This window comes from Alosa alosa, chromosome 23 (assembly GCF_017589495.1).
Source record: "Alosa alosa isolate M-15738 ecotype Scorff River chromosome 23, AALO_Geno_1.1, whole genome shotgun sequence".
Lineage (NCBI taxonomy): Eukaryota > Metazoa > Chordata > Actinopteri > Clupeiformes > Clupeidae > Alosa > Alosa alosa.
The window spans coordinates 10,537,418-10,556,591 of record NC_063211.1 but is presented as its reverse complement, the minus strand read 5'-3'; positions in this window follow the sequence as shown (position 1 = coordinate 10,556,591).

Below are 19,174 nucleotides of genomic sequence, written 5' to 3'. Positions count from 1 at the left end.
GTCGCCACTGAACTGTGTTCTCTCACTGTTTATACCCCTTCTTCTCTCCGAACGCAGCATTTGCATTTTAATGCGACGGCTGAGGAAGCAGAAAACAGTGTCATTATTGCGATTGTAATTGCTACGAGCCGTCATACATAATGCAACGGAGCGAGCGCTACACACTAAACAGATCATCCTGCGCCGCACCCTAGCAAAACTTCAGTAGACAAGATTGATGGCTCTCTTAGGTCTTTTAAACATAGGTAAATGAGGCTGGCTGAGGTGGCAGGGAACACATACCAATCATGGCAATGATCTAACCCATGGAAATGGCAACACCCTGAGTTTGCATCACACCATGAGGAAGTTTGCATCCCAGCTATGAACAATAATCACTCCAGCACTGACAACAAACAAATAAACAAACAAAAAGAAACGGTCTACTGAGTGTATTACATATTCAAATATTCATTTAGACACTTTTATCTAATGTCACTTAACTGTAGTCTGCAGGTGTACATTTTCATCAGTATAATGGCCCCTTGGATACCGAATCAATGACCTTGCCTGTTGTGGGTGCGCTCTACTAGAAGATGTATGGAATAGCACCCTCACAGAAGGTGATAACATGGAGGAAGTCTGTGGAGGGAGCCGTTAGAGAATCAGTTATGCAAGGGGGGCACTTTAGCAAGGGGGGCATTGTGCTGATAACATACCATTTAATTCCGATTGAGCTGTCTGTTTCATGATAGCCAGAGAATGGCCTCGCTCTAAATGAGCCTCATGCTATTAGTTGTTGAGTGCAGCGACTGAGTGCAAGTGGCTCTTAAAGGAGTCTTAAAGAGGCTGCCGAGAGGCCCTTTAATGAAGTATGCTGATGTGTGTGGTTGCTGGGTGAACACACGAGCCCGGATGGCAACGTGGCAATGCTCCGCTCACAGGCCCATGCCATCAAGGCTGGGGCAGACTGATCAAGCGTGGAAGTGGAGTTCACAAACACAAGCACAATGCAAAGGGAGAAAAAAGAGGAGGAGAGAGGAAGAGAGATTTGGGAAGGAAGGAGAGAGGGAGAGAGAGAGAGATGGATACAAGGATACAAGGAAGTTTATTGTCACATGCATATAGTTACTGGAAGTAAGAAATGCAGTGAAATTATGTCTGGTGTCAGCCTATTTGTGCATTAATGGGGGTAAAAGTGCAGTAGAAGAGGGGTTTAGTAGATTAAGTGGCAAGGGCTGCATAAAAAAGGTGGGGAGGATTGGGATTGGGTGGGGGCACCAACAAGGAGCACCCAAGAGCAACAGGGGCAAGGAAAAACTCCCTTACCAAGGAAGAAACCTTGGGCAGATCCACGGCTCAAGGGGCTAACCCAACTGCCAGGGGTCTGTCAGAGATGGAAGGTCGTGATGCAATGTGGTGAGCGAGCAAAATCACACACAGCCACACACACACACCCCCCCACACACACAGCCACACATCCACAGTATGAGAGTGGAGAGAGAGCTGGAAGTTGATATGGTCTGAGAACAAGCTTAAAAAGTCAAACCTTTCTCTCTCTGTGTGTGTGTGTGTGTGTGTGTGTGATATATGCTTCCCTATCAGCAGCTCTAAAATAGCTATCAGCTGTCAACTAACCTTCTTCACAACCATAACCTAATCCTTGATCTTGACACCAAGTCTCAGCCTTTTTATTTTAACATAGTTGAAAATGTGGCAAAAGATTGTTCATTGATTTATTTATGTTTTGACTATGTTGCAATACATATGATTTATGTATTTTGCTATGCTTTGATACAATGTATGTATTACTTTATGAAAATAAGATAGGGCTCAAAAACAGGATGACACACCAGATGCATTAATGTCAGAGCGAAAATGAACTTTAATTGCATGTCTCTGGCCACAGATAGACGAACATAACATGTATCCATAGAAGCATATCATACATATGCCTACAGTATATTGTAGAGCAGTTTATAATTCCTGCTGCATCCAGTAAGTCAGGTGTTTTTTAACTTTTCTGCTCTTTAAATGGCCACAGTGTGATGTTCTTGTTCTCTCTGAAGCATCAGGGCGTGTGAGTGAGCACAACGCCATGTCAGCACAGGCTGCTGTTTGACTTTGAGATCCGGCCCATATCACCGACGCCAGAGCCATAAATCATCACAGGCTTATCAAGGCAAGCACGGATGGAATCCAGACACCTGTCCTTGTTTTGGGACTCCAGGTGACTTTGACTGAAGTATGATGCAGGGCCTCCATGGACTTAATGCAGCAAATCAACTCTTCCTGCTCTTCAGCCTCAAGAGATGAGCGATTTCAAGATTCTGGCATTAAAAAATGTCTGGTTTAAAAAAAAAAAACAATCACCTACTGTCAATGTTCATGGAGGGAATCTGAATCACAAAATAGCAGAAAACAAAATGCCGTCTTGGAGCCTGACTTTGATTAATAGAATATTGTTTCAGTAAGTCCTCATGTGATTCTGACAGTGCAGTGTTATCTTCATTCAGACATTGATGGAAATCGCAGAGAAGGAAAACCACTAGATGATTATCAGTTTATTTTGGTCGCTTGACAGGTTTTGTGCCACTGAGAGCAGAGCCTTTAACCCTTCCTCTGATGTTCAATTCAGCTTCCTCTACAATCTGCTGACCCTGGGGTGTGAAAAATAGGATTCATTTCACAAGTGTAACTACTACTTTCTTAGATGACAGAGGAATCAGGAGGATCACTTAGTACAGAAGACTGCATATGAGAGTGTGTGCTTGGGCATCAAAACACTTCCACATACCCCTGCATATTATTGATAAATGTATAATTGAAACAAATGTATTGGAATTGTAAATGTTGGAGCTGTAAGGCAATGTGGCAGCAACCTGACCACATCCTGATCCAAGTGCCCACAGGGATCCTGGTTCCGGCAGCCGTTTCCCAATCCCATCCCTCTCTCTCTCTCAGTTGGGGATGTATATTCATCAGACTTGTGCAAAATTCCAGAACTGAACTGGCTCTTAAATTCCAATTCAATTCATGAATTCCACTTGCATTTCAATTGAGGTAGCAAACAGGAAGCAGAATTGCAATTTGAATTGTGCACAACCCTGATATTCATAGACCTAGGCCTATTTAACAGTTTTTCACAATTGCTAAAACACATTTTTTGAAACCTGCCACCCTTTTCTCAAAACTATAAACACAAATCCCAAATCTCAAGCTACATTCCCAAAACCTTTGCCAACCTCTGCAAAACTGAACAATCGCCTCAAAACAGTTGTACCTGTGCTCAAAAGTCTTCAGATCATTTCACAAAGCAGTCAAAATGAAAACACTACTGAGTCATTAGACACTACATCAAAAAAGGGCAAACATGCTTTGCTTTTGTTTTGATGTTCCTTCTGTTTGTTTTTTTTTTTCGTTTTTTTTTTCTGTCAATGTAATGTCTGTCAATGATTGTCTGTCAATCTAATGTTTTTTGTGTTTTGTTTCTGTTGGTGATTGTCTATTTTTGAAGGGCAAAATCTAAAAATGTTAAATAGTAGTGCAGTAGAAGAAGACCTGTCATAATAATTGTAAATGAAAGCACTACTGTTTGAAAACCGAAATCAAGTTACTTCCTGTTAGATTTTTGTGTGTTAGGTAGAAAATTGTGTGTGGTGTTTTCCAAAATATGTTTTAGGATATTGAGTCAAACACTGAGAATTATTGTATGGTTTTGCAGATTTGGTGTGGGGTTATGGTGTTTGGAAGACCTGTTTAGAAAAGTGTGTGACAAGCAAAGATTTAGTGTGTAAGCAGTTGAAAAAACTGTAAGGAGTGCTCTGCATAAGCAAGGAACAACACAAGCGTGGAGTCCGACTCAGCTTTTCCTAGGACAAGGATATGCCTTTCAAAGCCACTGTACATTTCACATCAACAATAAAAATCTTTGTGTGTGTCACGAACAAAGCATTAAATGTCAACGTCTAGAATTCATCTATTCCGCTGCCTCCATAATGTGGTTCTTACGGAAAACCTTTGCAGGTTTGCTTACCTATGCACATACACACATTTTTGTGATGTCATGCTGACTGCAAAATATTAAATATGTGATATTGAAATGGATACAGGAACACCCACAGTAATTGTTTGTGTGTGTGTGTGTGTGTGTGTGTGTGTGTGTGTGTGTGTGTGTGTGTGTGTGTGTGTGTGTGTGTCTGTGTCTGTGTCTGCATGTGTGTGTGAGTGTCTACGTGTGTGTGTGCGCGTGCCTGTGTGCGTGCATGCATGCGTGTGTGTGTGTTTATGTAAATAATAGATGTGGGTATTGTATGAGGAAAAGTCCCTGTGGCTCTGACAGGTGCATAGTACCATGATCTAGCTGACATTACTGCTACATTTTACCTCCAGATTTAAGCCTTCTCTGTTAAGACCTAGAGGTCTTCCAGCTAGCACTATGCATAAAAAGATACATGTAAATTCATTCAATGGGACATCAGAATGCTCTCCCCTCTCTCCCAGTGTGTGTGTGTGTGTGAGAGAGAGAGAAAGAGAGAGAGAGAGAGAGAGTGTGTGTGTGTGTGTATCTGTGTGTGTGTGTATGTGTGTGTTTGTTAGTGTGCTTTGGGTACACTCCAGCAAGATGTGGGCAGAATACCAACGGACCGAACAATTCAATTGTGTGTGTGTGTGTGTGTGTGTGTGTGTGGTGTGTGTGTGTGGAGTGGCGTGCATGCTGGCGTGTTTATGGGTGTGTAGAGCACCACCAGCTACAAGTCACAGTAATTAAGGACATCTGCTTGGCTGGAGAGAAGTGAGCATGAATAATACTGAGCACTTGCTCAGGGAAAGGGGGACTCTCTCTCTCTCTCTCTCTCTCTCTCTCTCTCTCTCTATCTCTCTCTCTCCCGGGCCTTTGATTTCTCAGGAAAAATGAGCAGCAGTGTCGCACTGGCCGACGCCTGACCACAGTGCACCCCGGGACACACGCACAGTGGACAGGCCAGCATCCGAGCGATATTATTTATGAGGCTGTCCCTCATGGTCAATTTTGGGATATCTCTCTGCTGTATGTACGCCACTTTCTTTCTTTCTTTCTTTCTATCCATTACTTTAGACTCTAGGGATGGTGTCTCTCTTTCTTTTTCTTCCTTTGCTTTATACCCTGATCCTTCACTTTCTTTATATCCGTTCTTTCCGAGGTAGTGTCCCAATGTCTGTCTCTCTCTCTGTCTCTGTCTCTCTCTCTCTTTAGTCTTGCTGTCTGTCTGCCTGTCTGTCCCTCAATCTCTCTCTCTCTCACTTCTGTATGCCCATATCCCTTGCTTTTTTTGTCCATTAATTCAGTGGTGGTTCTACACTCTCTCTTTCTCTTTCTGCTGCAAGCCTCTATCCCTCCCTTTCTTTCTGTGTCCCAATTTATCTCTCTCTCTCTGTCTCTGTATCACTCTCTTTCTCCCAGGTCGCCACTCTCTCTGCTGTTTGTTGGGCCTGTTCAATGGCAGGGGTGTTGGAGGGGCGCTGAGGACGTCATTACCAGAGTACTGCTGATATCTCTCCTGCTGGAGCCAGCCATGCAGTCCAAGACACACACACACACAGGCAGACACACACATACACACACAGAAACACACACAGTCAGACACACCCACAGGCACACACACACAGACACACACACACAGACACACAGACACACAGACACACACACACACACACACACACACACACACACACACACACACACACACACCACACACACACACACACACACACACACACACACACAGAGGGAGTGTCAGAGGAGCACAGTCTGATAGGATCTGTGGGCACCTGTAAAGGCTGTAAGGGCTCTCTAACAACACTTCTTCAGAGATCGGCTGGGAATCTTTTTTTTTGGCATTGTACAATCTGCTTTCTCTTATTGGAACGGCTGTAGACCACAAGAACACTTGGACACGCCTGCACAGCACTGCTTAAGAACATTACTGTAATAACCACAGTTTTCATTGTTTTCATTATATATACGTAACAGTAGCCAACTGGTACAGTAGCTTAGTACATAACCCTCCCTCTCTCCCGACACCTTATGACGTGCTAGCAACAGACACTATCATCAGTGTGTTAGCCTCTTTGCTGGAATCCCTGCCTCCCAATCCAAGGTTGGACCGCATTGGTCAGCAACACAACGCAGGTTGCATATTGTACTTATGCTGATACAATTGGATTTAAATACCAATTGTACTGCCATTGGCTACTCATGCTGTTGTTTGTTTTATCTTACTTAATCCATGAGTGATTCCAGAGAGTTAAGCAGTAAAATTATTAGCATGTCTGAACAAGACTATAGTATTGTTTAGACCTGCACCCACAGCTGAACTGTGGATTAGGCTGTTCTATCAGCAAGCGTCAGTGTTGTTCTGTGGTGTCGTTTGACCTCTGTGGGCACTGTGACCTTCATTTCATTCCCCCCCAACACATTCCCTGACCCTCCTACAGCACAATCATGTCATGCCAGTTTTCAATTACAGACCCCCATCCTCCTCTCAACCTGCGTTTTAATTTACTGGCCTCCTAAAACACGGACAGCCACAGACTCACATTCAGCTTGTCCATTAGGCTCCGTGGAGGGGAACGTATTTTTTTTTTTTAGTATATTTTTTTGGCCTTTTATGCCTTTAATTGACAGGATTGTAGAGAATGTCAGGAAGTGAGTGGGAGAGAGTGTCGGGGTGGGATCCGGAATAGAGGGGAACATATTTGAATGGCGCACTGTAGAGGGTGTGGGTGGGTGGGTGGCTGGCTGGCGGCTAAGATGAAGAATGTGATTAGGGAATAAAACTGCCTTATCCATTTCACTTCAGTGGTCATTTGTATGGATGCTGGTGTGTGCTCTTCTTTTGGACTGGAACGGTCGCCCCAGCGTGTGTCTCTCTCTCTCTCTTGCCCCAGCGTGTGTGTCTCTCTCTCTCTTGCCCCAGCGTGTGTGTCTCTATCTCTTGCCCCAGCGTGTGTCTCTCTCTCTCTTGCCCCAGCGTGTGTGTCTCTATCTCTTGCCCCAGCGTGTGTGTCTCTCTCTCTCTCTCTCTCTCTTGCCCCAGCGTGTGTGTCTCTCTCTTGCCCCAGGTGTGTGTGTGTGTCTCTCTCTCTCTTGCCCCAGCGTGTGTGTCTCTATCTCTTGCCCCAGCGTGTGTCTCTCTCTCTCTTGCCCCAGCGTGTGTGTCTCTATCTCTTGCCCCAGCGTGTGTGTCTCTCTCTCTCTTGCCCCAGCGTGTGTGTCTCTCTCTCTCTCTCTTTGCCCCAGCGTGTGTGTCTCTCTCTCTTGCCCCAGCGTGTGTGTCTCTATCTTTGCCCCAGCGTGTGTGTCTCTATCTCTTGCCCCAGCGTGTGTGTCTCTATCTCTTGCCCCAGCGTGTGTGTCTCTCTCTCTCTCTTGCCCCAGCGTGTGTCTCTCTCTCTCTCTCTCTTGCCCCAGCGTGTGTGTCTCTCTCTCTCTCTTGCCCCAGCGTGTGTGTGTGTGTGTCTCTCTCTCTCTCTTGCCCCAGCGTGTGTGTGTGTCTCTCTCTCTCTCTCTCTCTCTCTCTCTCTCTCTCTCTCTCTCTCTCTCACTCGGGGACTTTTCCTCGCCGCTGGACGGCCTAACTAGGCGTGTCCACAGCAGCGGGCCAGAGAGGATTATTTCTGTTCTGGGCTGTCACTTCTTTCAGACATGCCGCTCTGTTCAGGATCCACTTCAGTGTGTATGTATGCTTGTGTGTGTGTGTGTGTGTGTGTGTGTGTGTGTGTGTGTGTGTGTGTGTGTGTGTGTGTGTGTGTGTGTTCACATGTGTGTGTGTGTGCGTGTGTGTGCATGTGCGTGTGTGTGAGTGTGTGTGTGTATGCTCGTGTGTGTGAGTGTGTGTGTTTACATGTGTGTGTGTGGGTGTGTGATGGGGAGAGAGAGCGACAGAAGGAAAGAGAGACAGACAGAGAGAAAGAGAGGATAGGCAGAGATACGTTTACATAGCAGCATACAGCGTACGGAAATATGTAATGTATTCGCTCCCAAGTGTTTAGAATTGACCTTGTCAAAGCAATTCCATCCTGTCTAAAGCTCCCGTTAAGCTCCATGCAAATCCTCTGCGATATGAATATCTAAACAAAGCCCAGCAAAGCCCCTATCTACACTGTAGACAGCTGATACCATCAGTCCTGAAAGCAACTCCAGTTATTTTGAATCTGCCTTGAGTTAGCTATTTATTAATCTAGACAAAACATAACAGATAGGCAGAGAAGTCGTGTTTGGAGAAATAGGAATGTGTATAGAAGTTTGTGTAAGGATACAGCATAGATTGTATTCGGGGCTTATTGTGCAGAGCATCACCTTCGTCACAGTGGAGATATAGCAGTGGCCATGGTCAAATTAGAAACCATAAAGGGTTTTCATCTAGGCCTATGTGACGGAGTTCATGGAGAGGAAAGAACAATCATTCTCGTACACAACTCCTACAGAGAGCAAGAGAGGCTTTCGTAGTGAAAAGTTTTTTTTTCTTCTTCTCCTGCATCTCTTTTTTTCTTCCCCCATGTGAGTCCCCAATTGGGAGTAATTTCGACAGCGTCCCTGATGATCGCCGTGCCATTTGACACCATGGCTGGCTAAAATCAGACCGGCTGCCATTATCGCACCACGATCCGCTGGCCCTGAAGTGATGAGTCAGACTCGGAGAGAAGACTTTACCGCTGTCAGCCAGAGGCAGAATTTCTCCGAAAAGAGCAAACAGGGAAGATTGAAGACGTGTTACTGCCATCTAGTGTTAGCATAGGGAAATTACAGACAAAAACCAGGAAGCGTAATAAAACCTCTAAAAGCAAAACATGACAAGAAGACAGATGCATTAGAGTACCCTGCCCACCAGGGAAATACACAGTAGAGAATCCAATCAAAATGCCAATTAGTCGTATGCATAAACACAGATAGTGATGTTTAATAACGCATACCCTTCAGATAAACAGATCAACAAAAGTGAGTCTGGGTAAGGTGTTGATTATACATGCAGGAGATGGTGAGAAAAACAGAGGAAATCTGCTGAAGCAGTTCTCTGTATCAGAGTCACTAATAACTCCAACTCCAGTACCCTGGACAGCAACTCAGACAAACAGGAGGTTCAGATGCTCCTGCTGATTCTGTGCTGCCTTTCGTCTCATGAATACACGCTTGCTCTCCGTCTCTCTCACACACACACTCTCTCTTACACACACACACACACACACACACACACACATACAGAGGTCGCAGGACCCTGTAACTAAACTTCATTAAATTAAATTCATGTTTTAATGGCAGGGAGCTGTGATACTCTGCGCATCCCATTGGGAGTTAATGTAATATAAGATCTCACAAAAGCTCGACGTCTCCAGGAGGATGACACATGGGTTCATTCTCTCATTTAATTAACAATACAGTTGTATGGATTGGACTTTTTATAATGCTGTCTTGCTTGAATGGACAACCTTGAATGGATAATTAAAAGCAACTTCATACTATAATGTATATAGGGAGATTGATTCTGCCGGGATCCTTTACCTTTTTTGACACTTACATGGAAGACTTGATGGGCATGATTTAAAAAAGGAGGGAAAAAATAAATGAACTCACTGTTATTCGTGATGCCCTCGGATAGATCCGTGGCATATATTGCCCACTCATCAATTTCACAGAGGTCGCATTCAATTGAGATTAAAAAGACAAGCATAAATTCCATGTAACATTATGTATATTTGATTCTTTCATTACAGGGCTCGTCATTGTGATGCTACGCATGAATACCAGGCAATTACCCGCACCAGATATGAAATACGCAGCAAAGGCGAGTGGATTCACTCAACATGAATAAAAAGCTGTGTAGGGTTTCATTCAGAGCAGTGGTCCCCAAACTACGGCCCGCGGGCCGGATACGGCCCGCCACCTCATTTTGGGAGGCCCCCCAAAACATGTCTGTGGTATATAGCATCTGGCCCGCACGGGAGTAGGACATTGTCAAACTATAACCTCCGCAATTTCCCCCATTCATTCTCTATGGCGAGTCTAACAATACACATGTAATACTCTTTTTGTCCACTGGTGGTTGTTTTGGCGTTGTTTTGGCGTTGTTTCACGTTTGCCATCGAAAACGGAATGAACCTACCTGCAAACAATGTAAGAGGCCTATGCTGACTGCATCAGTGCTCAAAGTATTCTAAAAGTTTAGCAGTGAATTGTTAATAACTAACTAACTTCTATTCAAGTCATATTTCTGGGACTTTCTGGGATAATAATTATTATAATAATGATTTCTATTTTTTATTCTCTTCAAATGTTCATACAAATTCACAAAGTTCTCATCAGGTGAGGGAAAGTTAGAATGGTAGTCATTTCAGATGTTTTTGCCAGCACTTAAAACTCTCATAGTTTGAGAACTTTAAATTATTTGTAGGATATTGCTTGTTCACAACTTGAGCTGTGTATGCAAAGACACAGAGTTCACACATTTTAAATAAAATATACTTTTGGGACTCACTGCTAATACTTTTGGGAATGCTAAAGTATTTTTATTAGTATTATTTCATTTGAGCTACATTTTACATGGTATGATGGCAATATAAACACAGCTAACAATGGTATTAAATTGCAGTAGCCAATGATTAAATGTAATAGAATATTCAACTAAGGTAGACTGTTGTTGTTCACAGCACTAAGCTATTGATGGTTACTGATATACTCCGAGTCTCTGGTCCTCTCTTAGAGCCAGGCATAGTGAGCTGGCACTCGGAAGAAAAAGTTTGGGGACCACTGATTCAGAGGGTGTCACCGTGTCTGGAATACTCCCACACAGCGCCTGGAGACCGGATCAGGACCGCAGGATCACAAGGGTGTCAGGGCTAAGCACCAACAGTAAGAGCAATGCCATCACTTTTTAGGCCACAGTTTGTACAAACATCACAACCAGGGGTGTAGTGGTAAAGTAAAGATTGTCTATCAATCAATCAATCAATAAATCAATCAATCAATCAATCAATCTATCTATCTATCTATCTATCTATCTATCTATCTATCTATCTATCTATCTATCTATCTATCTATCTAGCTGTCTATCAAAGAGGATGAAGAAACTATTGACAGTTCATGGTATTAGCATGTATTGACAGGTGTTCCACTACTTGTTTGCCTAACCTTTAAACCTTGTTTGTTACCAACATTTCACAGGTCCTCAATGTTGGCTACTACATTCACAAAACCACCTGTGATAACTGTACAGCTGTCAGGTTGCAGTTCTTCAATCTCACCAACAAAGTGTGCTGTGGTATAAAGAGAAGCCACAGGTGGAGTTAGTTCATTTACATAAGACCGAGCGAATTCTCAAAGTCAAGAGAAAGCATACTCACAGGACTAGCCTTGTTATGCCCCAAAACAGTACAGATAGTCCCAGTTATCTTATCATTATTTATTTATTTTTGAGAAATAGGGCCTATCGCTGAGCCTCTGCAGTTTGTAGGCTAATGATGAGCTCACAGACAGACAGACAAGCTGTGATGGGAATCTGTAAGACATCTCATTTATTTGCTTTGCTGGAGTTTCTGGCTCGGCGAAGGCAACAGCCCCAGGTGTTCAGTGCTTTCTCGAGTGGATTTGGCAGCTGCCACAAGTAGGAGAATAATCGCAGGTGATTGTTTTTAATGTCACTTCTGTTCGGGAATTAAACTGCTGGCTAAAATTTTTTATAGTAGAAAAAGACAGTAATCTCTCTGTGTGTAACAGAGAGATTGAACTGAATCCTACAATTTGAGGTGCAGATGAACTGTTATTGTCATGGAAACTTGGATACTTTATACAAATACATGAAGGACTACAGAAACAATATGCAACAGGGTTTTCACAATATGCAAATACGCTCAATATGTAGGTTGCACACATCTATTTACCTTAATCACATGTGTCGTAAATGTGTTGTAACGGTGCACTGAGGTTTCTGTTTGCATAGCAAATTCACTCTATCAGATTTATACTGCCATCTACTGGTCAAGTATCCCTATGACAATTTAGAGGAACACATTGTGGCGGCTGTACTCTTTAGTGTGATCTACAAAAAACAATTATCATTTAACCTTCTAACACTGTTCTGGTCAAAAATGACCGATTTACACATTCCCTGTACCATAAATATGGCATTTTTCATCAGATTGCCTCAAGATCTTATGATATCCTTCACAAAAGGCTTTTGAACACATAGAATTGATTAGGACTACTTCCTTTGAATTTTGAGTGATTTATTCAACTTAGAAACACTTTTTTTGTTCACGGTCAAAAATGACCGCCATAGGAAATGATTGGGAAAGAGTATCATTTTCATCCAGGAGATTAAAGACATCTCTCTCCACACACTCCTACAACTTACCACCAATGTTCCCACACACATGCATGCATGCACACACACCCACACCCACACACATAAAGCACACACACACATGTACACCCACTCACAGACACACACACACACACACACACACACACACACTCAGTACATGTTGTCAGTTCATGTTGTCATGTTGCCACTCGTGCGTGTGAACCACCAATGTTCGCACACATATGCATTCACGCACATACAGAAACACAACCACCCACACACACACAAACAGACACATGTTGCATGTGAACCACCAGTGAGCGTTTGCACACATTCACGCAACATGCAGAAACACACACACCCACACACACAAACACACATGTTGTAGATGTTAATTATCTAATAAGGTTTTGTTTACAATAAATGTTCTATTAAATAATACTTTTTGTCATGGTATTGGTATTTAAGAGCAGTTAAAACTGTCCGGTCAAATTTGACCGTGAACAATAAATTAAGGGGGGTAGCAACGAACAGTGTTTAAAGGTTAATTATGACCGCTGCGCATATAGGTTTAGTCAGATTTTTTTTTTTTTTTACGATGGCCAATTTGTGGGGACAATTTTGTCATCTCAAAACATTTACAGCTTTAGGCAGATTTGCACATTTGCCATATTCCTTACATTCCTTAATGATATATTTCACTGAACTCCAGTGACTCACTTATGCTTTTCAATAACCTTTTCTTTGAGTTCTTTGGAGTGTTCTTTTCTCTTCATGGTGGAATTATAGTCATTATAGCCATGAGTAATGATTGACCAGTAGGAACTAGTTATGACACTTTTGCGTGCAATGACTCAAGAAATGAAATAAGGCCCATTTGTTTTATGGGGTAGGACTGTTCAGCAGGGAACCAGTAGCCTATTATGTATTTAACCAACATAGCAATTGAAAATGTAAAAACAGCAGACATTTTGTACAAAATCAGTTGCATGAATGTACTAAAGCAAGCCTGATGCTTTTTCTCTACGAAGCTCTCCCTAGCGTCTGTACGTGTTGATACGTGTGTGAGCCCTTGCTCGGTCTGAAGCTCTTTTCCTTTTCTTTGCATCTTCCGTCAAGGGTTTTCACTGCTTCTTCGCCGGCTCTGCCATTATACACACGTTTGCAACAATCGCTAGCGTTTCGTTAGCCTGCCTCTGTGCTGGGGATGCAGGATGTAAACTGATCCTGCTTCTCGCGATGTCTGAGACTTTGTGAGACTGAAGGTCGGCAGGTCAGATACACCGAACTTGCAAGCGTGATATTCTTCCTACAGGCAGTAGGGGCGGGCGAGAGAGTCTTCATTCACCCTGTAATGAGTCATTTAACCATATACCAACATAAGAAGATGATTAATTAACACAAAAAAGTTGCCTGGTGACCCTTTAATGATGTGCACAAGTGATAAGATGATATGGAGGAGCATTTTTAAGAATTTCAATTCTGATCTGAGAAATGTGCCAAAGCGAAAAAGTGTGTTGTTGTGTGCGTCTGTATGTGTGTGTGTGAGGCTATGGTGCACACACACACACACACACATGACATGACATGACACCATATGAAGACATGACACCATATAAAGACATGACACCATATAAAGGCATGACCCCATATAAAGACATGATAGATGACATCGGATGCAGATATGCTCTTGTTTGTTGTAATATGTTTTCTATGGGAACTTTATATGGGAATCTACAGCATTCCATGAATGCCAGACATATTTGTTTTGTCAACTGATTATGTCCACTGAAGATTAGATTAACATTAGTCTATGGCTTTGCAACATGCACTTTATGACAGACCAGACAAAAAGTTCATTGCTCACCTCACAAAACAATTGTCTGTGTCAAGTCAAGTTTTCTTAGTTCAGAATAGTAATTCTCAAAACTGTTTGTTCAGACTCCATTTCATCGTATCACTATCGTGCACATCATTGAAGCAGTTTCTCCCCATCTTGAACAAATGCTTTCATACATCCATACAACTGATTTTGTACAAATGTCTGCTGTTTTTTTTTCAATGGCTAATGTCTAAGGCTGTCAATCGATTAAAAAAAATACTCTAATTAATTACATACTCTGTGATTAATTAATCTAAATTAATCGCATATATAATTTTTGCTGTGAAAGTATTTTAAATATTTAAATTCAAATGAATAATTGAATAATCAGCATTAGTGACATTAAAGTTCAAAAACTCTTTTATTATTATTTTCACTGTTCAAATAATGGCCATAATAATCTATGATATGACCTAATATGCTGAGGAAATAAATTCAAAAGTGCTTCGGGAAGAAGTTTTTTCACATGCAAGGCATTTCAGGCCACAGATATAACCTAGGGGACACAATGAAAATAAATTAACACTCCCCTCAATGTCAACACTTGCAGACATTGCAAAGGACTTTATTTTCAACACTTTATTTTTATCAACACCATCAGGCCATTTTTTAAAAGTAAATGTTCCAATCAATGATCTAGGCAGCACATTTTCTTCTCTCTCCTTCATTTTACAGTCTAATTTTTACTGACTAGAAGGGCTCGGGGTCAAAGGTCATACAGAATCGATTAATCTGCACTAATTTATTTTTTCAGTTATTTATTCTCAAATTAATTAATCGAAATTAATCAGTTATTTTGACAGCCCTACCAATGTCATGTTGGCCAAAATGCACTATAGGCTGCTGGTTCCTTGCTGAATAGTCCTACCCCATAAAACAAACTGGCCTTATTTTATCGCTGGTGTCATTACACGCAAATGCATTGAACTAGTTGTCATAACTAGTTGTCTGTCTAGCATATATACAGTGTGACCTGACAGACAGGAACGTCAGGATGTATAGAAAGATGTATAATGGTGCACAGCTCTGACCAAGGGGTGTTTTACTGTATATTGGCCATTTTTCATTTGCATTTAAAAGCCTTTGTTTTCTTTATATTGTCACAGTGTCTGTCAACCCCCTCCATACACAATATGTGTAACTTTGTAGTTTTGAAATAGAAATAAGAAAATACTTACAGAGTAAACTGTTATATTGACAACAAGACAGTTTTGAGTTTGACTATCTTGACATAAACAATGGCATCATGACTTGTCATTATGATTGCACTGACCATTTCATTGGCATAAATATTTGCTTTTGAGGCATAAACTAAGCATTTTGAGCAAGATACACACTTTTGCAGATTATTCATTATTCAGTGCAGTTTGCACTAATTGTTTTGAGAAATGCACTAACTGTTGTGCAAATCACAACACATTATAATTTGTGAAATGCACCAAAGCGACTGAGAAAAACTGTAATTCCACCTAATTTGGAACCCCATAAACTGTTGATCTGTTTATGTGCCCAATTGATTCTGCTGCACATGACGTCTTGCCTGTCGTTTCATTCAGCTGTTATTTCTGTTGACCTTCCTTTCACAGTGATGTTGTAGGCCCACATGTTGTTTGATTCTGCCGTTGTTCATGTTGTCTTCCTTGTCATTTCACTCTGCTGTTGTGCATGTCGACTTTTCTGTCATTTGACAGTATCGATCATCAGATATACCGTCTTTCATTTGATTGACAGGTGTGTCCATGTTGTCTCATTGAATAATTTGCACATTCAGTTTATTTTATTTCTGGAACACCATATCCCCTTTAAGAAGTGACCAATCTGTACTATGTAACTGTGATGTGTGTGTGTGTCTGTAAAGCTGCAGTATGTGTGTGTGTGTGTATGAGAGAGAGACTGTGGTTGGTATAAGACTGTGGTATGGGTGTGTATCATGTGTGTGTGTGTGTGTGTGTGTGTGTGTGTGTGTGTGTGTGTGTGTGTGTGTGAGTGAAGCACGGTCCATTCTGGCACCTCAGGACCTGGACTGCTAAACTAATAGAACTGCACACACACAAACACACACACCCTAAAACGTGTAGCAATAGTCACTGAGATTAGCATCTTATCAGTGTGAATACGCACCATCGACATTCAGTTTCAAGTATAATACCACATAAAGACATGATACCACATAAAGACATATCAGATGATTTCAGATGCAGATAATGCTCTCCTTTGTTTGTTTGTTGTTTTTCAATATGTTTGACATATTTCTTGCTTATGAACCGCTTTAAGAAGCGACCAATCCGTACTAGCGCACACACACACACAGACACACACACACACACACACATTTACAAGATAAAACACATGAGTTCTGTGTCACAGAGACCTCTCTGAGCTCTGCAGTTAGTTAGAATGGGGGGATAGTATTCTGCAGAGGACTTCACTACTAATATCTCCAGTGATATTTCTGACGTGGACTCCTGTCTGTCATCAGCCTTATCAGATCTCTGGCCTCAACACTGTGCTGCAGGAGCTCTGCAAGAGCTCTGGGCCCCAACACTGTGCTGCAGGAGCTCTGGGCCCCAACACTACTACAGGAGCTCTGGGCCCCAACACTGTTGCAGATGCTCTGGGCCCCAACACTGTTGCAGGTGCTCTGGGCCCCAACACTGTGCTGCAGGAGCTCTGGGCCCCAACACTGTGCTGCAGGAGCTCTGGGCCCCAACACTACTACAGGAGCTCTGGGCCCCAACACTGTTGCAGATGCTCTGGGCCCCAACACTGTTGCAGGTGCTCTGGGCCCCAACACTGTGCTGCAGGAGTTCTGGGCCCCAACACTACCGAAGAGCTCTGGGCCCCAACACTGTGCTGCAGGAGCTCTGGGCCCCAACACTACTACAGGAGCTCTGGGCCCCAACACTGTTGCAGATGCTCTGGGCCCCAACACTGTTGCAGGTGCTCTGGGCCCCAACACTACTACAGGAGCTCAGGTATTCAGGTTTCTTACCCAAAATACAAGACATTTCAACATTCGTCTTTCTGTTGCTATCCCTTTGCTAACAGCAATAATTCAGGCTACAAAACTGCTGCACTAACTAAATGTGATAAGGTGATTTCACGTTGTGCCTAGTAACTGAGTGGTATCACGTGAGGGACAATGACCAATCTCCTAGCGCGCTACACTTTAAATGCTCCCTGCACTTTGCTTGTGTATCTTGATCGCTTCCCTGCCTTTTGTCTTGTTCCCTGTATCCCCATCTACCTTCGGCCATGGTAAGCAAAGTGGTGAGTGAGTTTTGTGCGGGTTTGGCATCTGGCATTTAATACCATATATCATTTACAGCCTTCTTGCCTCCCTGGTTCTCTTGCGAGTCCCCGGGTGTTTTTTTCCACTGCCTCGGGTAGGAAATTAGTTTGATAAATTGTTTCACACTGGTATAATTAACTGTTCATGATCCCCTGTGTTGAAACATTTCCTATGTGAAAATGCGCCAGATTTCTCCTTTAAGGCACTCTTCTCTCTTTTTTCAGTGTAAGAACATTGAGCCCAAAGATTGAAACACAACCCTATCTGTGGGTCTGTATCCTCTGCTAGCACCCTTCTTTCCTCTCAAAGCATCCTCCTCTCCACTCCTCTGCTAGCATCCTCCTCTCCACTCCTCCGCTAGCATCCTCCTCTCCTCTCCTAGCATCCTCTTATCTGGGGGAAGAGATGTATCTTGAGTATGGGGTGCTGGAGATTCATTAGCTCTGAGGAGGTCTGAGTTCAGTGGGCTCTATTAGAGAGGACACACACACCTGATGATATGCACAAACTGACATATTTCCCTGTTACCTCTCATCCACAGAATTTCAGGTAACGTTATTCTGATCGACCATTACGGGCCATGTAAATAGGCCTGAAAGCAGAGCTGCAGCACTCACTGCTGTCAGGCTGGTCAGGCCAGGAAAACTACTGATCCAGAGGCAGTTTGACACAATAAAGAATCTGAGCATCACTTCTCCTGACTCTTGTGTTCACACACGCTTCAGGGTCAGATGGACACGTCACTTAGCAGGCAGGACACACTAGTCATACTGATACTAGTCAACACTGAAACACACACATCTATTCCTGTCAGCAGATAAACACACACACGCATACACCAGATGGCAGATCAACACAACTCTACACACTGCCAAAAGCACATACACACACCACCAATAACACACACACACACAAACAGGCACATTCCCAATCAGACACAGTCCCTCACTGATATATGGTCAGAGAATTAGGTCAATGAATCTGGGAAATCCATCTCAACTCACGCTTTCATCATTAGAGAAGCATGTGTGTGTGTGTGTGTGTATCTGGGCACCAGCCATGCGCAAAACACAAAATAATGATTTACTATTGAATTTAATCATATATGTCAGTCACTGATGTTTTGAAGTCTTCCCTCTGATTGTTTGGGGGTGTTTGTGAACCTGTCTTCCTGAAATGCAAAGGGTTTTTTTTAACACCCATAAAATAAAACAGGGCAGGCTACAGTCAAACAAGATCAATTAATACTTTTTAATACCAACCTCTAAATTGTATTTTCTAATTAAAACAAATTCCACACAACTTACTCTGAGAATTGGGGTCCATAGCTGCCGACGTAGAGTTTGGCCGACTGCAGGGCCATAATTAAGCTGCTTTGGGTGTTTAAACTCCGCCACATCTCAGGCCTCTACGCCACCGTGAGACGAGTGTTGGTGTTGGGGTGGACTTCCTTCAGACAAACATTCAGACACACATTCATTCATTCCAATGGTCTTGAATTTTCCCTTGGGGATCAATAAAGTATCTATCCATCTATCTATCTATCTTTACAGGAAATATTATCTTTGCTCAAAACACACCTTGGTGGATCAAAACCCTGGGGCTCTCTTCTGGTATGTCTCCAGTGGAAAAGCATCTAACCTCTGGCCATGGATCTAGGTGTTATTTTACCATGGGAAACAT